Source organism: Rhinolophus hipposideros (assembly GCF_964194185.1).
Source record: "Rhinolophus hipposideros genome assembly, chromosome: 21".
NCBI lineage: Eukaryota > Metazoa > Chordata > Mammalia > Chiroptera > Rhinolophidae > Rhinolophus > Rhinolophus hipposideros.
Window position 1 is genome coordinate 37,109,411 of NC_138067.1, and position 5,183 is coordinate 37,114,593.

Genomic DNA, 5,183 nt, shown 5'->3' on the forward strand with positions numbered 1-5,183 from the left:
CCAAAACAGTTGTATTTCCTTCATCAGTAGAATGTCTCCTGAAGCTTGTGCGGTGTATGATAGAATTCCAGAGCCTTGCTATCAAGGAACAAATTGCGGGTTTGGTGGTGTAGGAAAGAAAGGCTTCCTGAAGTACTTCGAAGTAGAACTCAGGATCTGAACTACTTTAAATGTTTTGTAGTATAGTAATGGTGCTATCAGAAAACAATGTTGTGGGAAATCATTTTCTGGAATATTCTACTATTCTACAGCGTCCTCTTTTCTCATTTGAGCACAATACTGGATTGGAAATTGGAAAATCTCCATCACAAGACATGTTCCTTTTTCTGATCAACAGGACGTGCAGTCTTTAAACAGGACCTGGTCACCTTTTTAGAGGAAATGAAGAAGCACTGGAATTTGAAGAGAAAAAAGGCACTATCTATCCACCCAGGTATGTGGGAATGAAGGAAGCGCACGAAGACAGGTGACAGGTTCCGAAAGTCACAAAGGAAAACAGACCGTAAATTATGATTTGAGAAGACCTTCGATGAAAATGAGTTTTGAGAATGCCAGGTTTATTTCTCTTGTTCTGTCTTCTAAGGATTTTCCTTTTGCTCGTATCACATTGGCACTGAAAGGCAAAGTCTTCCCCTTTGACTCTGTGGGCCAGCATGATGCAGGTACTCTTCCATTGCTTTGCAGATCTGGGAATGTCTGTGTAAATTGCTGAGGAAATCTCTGAAGCCATAGTTTAAGTTCCGATTTTTTATCATGTTGAGTTTTGATGGACGTGTTGGAAATACTGGAAGTTGGTTCAGAAATCCCAGGAACACTGGGGACGAATGTCATATGTTCTGCTGTATAATTTCTAATCCTATAGAGGCTTCAATCTTGACCTTACAAAGCACAGACTCAGTAATGTCATCATAGCGCAATGCACCTTGCTTAAATGAGAAAATCTAATTCTCTGTTTCACTTCAAAATGTCCTTTTCGTTTGTGTGAAGTAGCATTAGTAATTTGAAGTCTGTATGCTTGAATTCCTTAATGTTGTAACAATTTCACGCTTTTTTGCCTCACAGGATTATTTTTCTTTATTAAAATTTTGAGGTAACATTGGTTAATAAAATTACATAGTTTTCCAATGTAGAATTCTGTAATACATAATCTACGTATTGCACCTTATGTTCCCATCCAGAGTCAGTTCTCCTTTCATCACCATATATTTGACCCCATTTTCCCTCTTCTAACACCCCCTTCCTCTCCCTCTGGAAACCACTAAACTATTGTCCGTGTCCATGAGTTTATATTTGTTTGTTTGTTGCTTTCAGTTGTATATCCCACATGAATCAAGTCATATTGTTCTTCACTTTTTTCTCTCTAAGTTCTTTCCTTTAGCATGATAATCTCAAGATCTATACATGTTTCCGCAAATGGCAGTATGTCTCTGGCTGAGTAGTATTCCATTGTGAATATGTACCACATCTTTCTTTTTTCTTCCAGAACACAAAACACGTTTATTACATGGACTAAGCTGGGAGGGAGGATGATTTATTTACATTTCCGGGCCTTGATTTTCCTCAGATAGAACTCCAGGTCCTTGCCCTCTAGCAAATAGCCATCTGCTTGGCCACACTGGCCCGGTCTTGAAACAATGCATGTAAGAAGCTTGCCCTGCTGGAACTGCTCCTCTAGAAGACTGCTGATCTTGGCATTCTTTTTTCTTTCATCATATTTCTTCTGAATTTTATTTCTTCATTTTTTGTTTAAAATCTTTTCTTCCTCAGGAGTCAGTGTAGCTCCCTTGCGGCCCAGGTGTAGTGAATTGTGGACTCGTGACACTGTCGGTACAGTGTGCTGTCAGTGGCCACGATACAGTTCTTGACGAGGGTCTTGGTGCAGACAAGTTCGTTGTTGGATGCATTGCAGACAATGTCAGTAATCTTTTTTTTTCATATGTACAACACGCAGATCCCCAGGAGAAGTTCCTCTCATCCATCCTCAATGTACCTCTTTGCTTCCACACACATGGACTGTGTGTATGTGGCGGGGGCCTATCTTAGTGTTGGCAGCAGGGTGTCCCAGCTCATATTTTTGCTTCTTGTAGTAAGGCTTTTTCTGGTCCCTGGTCTGAGGCGCTTAGGCCAGTTGTTTCTAGAGATGTGCACGTCTCGGTGCCAATTGTAAAGAGTCCACATCTTCTTTATCCAGTCATGTATTGAAGGACACTTTGGTTGTTTCCATGTCTTGGCCATTATGAATAATGCAGCAGTGAACATAGGGTACGTATATCTTTATGGATAAATGTTTTGAGATTTTGAGGGTCGATACCCAGAAGAGGGATTTTTGGGTTGTATGGTGATTCTGTTTTGAATTTTTTAGGAATCTCTGTACTGTTTTCTGTAGGGGCTTACCAATTTACATTCCCATCAACAGTGTATGAGTGTATTTTTTGGCCATTTCTGTTTCTTGGGAGATGTGTCTGTTCAGGTCCTCTGCCCATTTTTTAATTGGATTTTTTTGTTGTCAAGTTGTATCAGTTCTTTATATGTTTTGGATATTAGCCCCATATCGGAGGCATTGTTTACAAATATCTTCTCCAATAAAGTTGGTTGCCTCTGTTTGGTTGATGGTTTCTTTTGCTGTGTAGAAGGTTTTTTTAGTTTGTTATTGTGCCATTCATTTACTTGTGCCTTTACTTCCCTTGGCTTTGAAGTCAAATTCATAAAATCTTCTCTGAACCCAAGGTCCATATATTTAGTATCTATGCTTTCTTTTATATAATTGATATTTTTATGTCTTACTTTTAGGTCCGTGATCCATTTTGAATTAATTTTGTTAGATGGTGACAGAAAGCAGTCTCGTTTCATTCTTTTGCACGTGGCTTTCCAATTTTCCCAGCACCTTTTCTTCCATTGTATGTTTTTGGCTCCTTTGTTGAAAATTATCTGCCCCTATATATGTGGGTTTGTGTTGGAGTTTTCAATTCCATTCCAGTAGTCTTGTGTGTTTTTGTGCCAATACCATGGTTTTTTTATTACGCTTTGCATTGTAAATTGAAGTCAGGAGTGTGTTGTGTACTGTTTCTTGAAAAAACGCCATTGAGAGTTTGTTAGGGATGGTGTTTAATCTGTATATTACTTTTGATAATTTGGCTGTATTAAGTATATTGATTCTTGCAATCCGTGAACACAGAATATCTATATCCTGTGTCTTCTTCAATTTTATTTATTTATTTAATTTTTACAGTAAAAAATTTTTATACATAGAATTAACCGGATTGATTCAGTTTAGATGATCCCAATTTTTTGCCAACATTCAAAACATCATAGTCATGAGCCAGTCGAACATATGCCTTCTCTCCATCAGGCCTGATCAGGCTGTTTGTTTGACCTCGGTCATGTCAATGTCATAGAGCTTCTCACAGTCAATTTCATCAACTTTTTAAAAAAATTCCCTTTTTTTTTCATCACCTGAAAGAACTTTAGAAACAATGTCCTCACTTTACTGAGTAGCTATGAATGGCTGACACACCATTTCCAACACTAGATTATAGCATCTTGGTATAATTTCAGTATCAAAGTAAAATTACTTAAATTTGGTATGTGTCTTTAGTCCTTCTTATAAACCTCAGTTTATAAGAAGCTGGTTCTTTTGCTGAAAAGCTAAGTATGCATTAAACTTTTGGATTCCATTTTGGTTTTCCGTAAACACAATGTTACTAAAAAGAAATGGATTTCACTGAAATGTGACCAATTGCATTTTCTAATTCCAATTAGTAGCTCTACAACAGGTGTGACACAGGGTTAGACCTGAAGAGGACTGCAGGCTTGTTCCCAAAGTGGCATGGGCATGAGTTCACACACGTGTGTTTTCAGCCTATGCTGAGGCTGTTGACTGTCTTGAGGGTACCAGGTGCAAATTTACCAGGCAGATAGCAGGGAAGTGCACACAAGGACCACTCATCAGAAAGAGACCTATGTTTCCTGTATATCTGTCATAAAGATCTTAAAATGAAATATTTACAAACATGTAAAATCTGAGAAACACACAACTCATTTTTATATGTTGCTATTTTATCTGCATTTTGGTACATTTCTTTGGATTTGTGAGTGTTTGTCAATGTGGATTCTTTAGGGTTTTCTAATATAAAATTCTGTCATCTGTCAACAGATATTTTACTTTTTGTATGTGGTTATAATTAGGGTTACTTACAATATTTATATACATATAAATATAACTATATTTATATATAGTTATAATACTATATTTTCATCTCTGTCGATTCCTAAAACTTTACTGCTTACCTTATCCATCCCTGTATGGAATTACATTAATTATTGCTGTCGTGTTGTATCTTATATGTGGTGTATATGATAACATTGATATAAGATTTTATTGCTTTTATTTTTTTAAATTCTGTAGGAGAAATAAAAGTGATCTGTGTTTATTATACTACAGGTTTCTATATTTGTGTACACATTTGTATTTTGTAGAGAGCTTTATATTGTCGTGGCTTTGTTTGTTTAGAATCCTTTTGTTTCCTCTACAAAGACTTTTGTTATCATTTTTCTTAGGGCAGGTGTAATAGTGAGAAACTTCTTGGGGTTTTTCATCTGGGAAAGTCTTTATTTCTCCATTGTTGAAAGACAGTTTTGCCACGGATAGTATTGTTGGTTGATAGTTTTATTTTTAAGCCCTTTTAATATTTTATTTGATAGTCTTCTGCCTATAAGTTTTCTGCAGAGAAACCCAATGATAATCTTAGAGCAGCTGCCTTTCACATGACAAGTTGCTTTTCCTTTGTTGCTTTCAAAATTTAGTTTCTGTGTGTGATTCACGAATGTTTGATTATCATGTATCTGTTGGTATTTTTACATTCATCCTACTTAGAATTCAGTCATCTGCTTCAATTTGTATGTCTGTTTCTTTCTTCAAATGTGGGAATTTTCAGCGATCTTTCATATAAGCTATCTGCCCTCTTTCACTCTCCTCTCCTTATAGGTCCATTAGTGTGTATATTGGTCCTCTTGATATCCCATGAGTCCCTTAGGCTGTATTCACTTTTTGACATTTCTTTGCTTCCTTAAATGCACTATTTAAAATGAACTGTTTTCAAATTGTCTGACCCTTTATTCTGTTTGATCAAGTCTGTTGGTGATTCTTTGTATTTTAAAACACAGGCATTGTATTCTCCAGCTCC

At 36.6% G+C, this 5,183-nt stretch overlaps 1 pseudogene across 1 annotated transcript; it reads right to left on the bottom strand.

Moving 5' to 3' along the window:
* Nucleotides 1-1,531: 1,531 nt before the first annotated feature.
* On the bottom strand, nucleotides 1,532-4,296 carry LOC308489868 (small ribosomal subunit protein eS8-like; annotated as a pseudogene). The gene is made up of 2 exons: nucleotides 4,288-4,296; nucleotides 1,532-2,110 (listed from the first exon to the last, which is right to left on the bottom strand). The product of its transcript is annotated as a small ribosomal subunit protein eS8-like (transcript).
* Nucleotides 4,297-5,183: the final 887 nt, after the last annotated feature.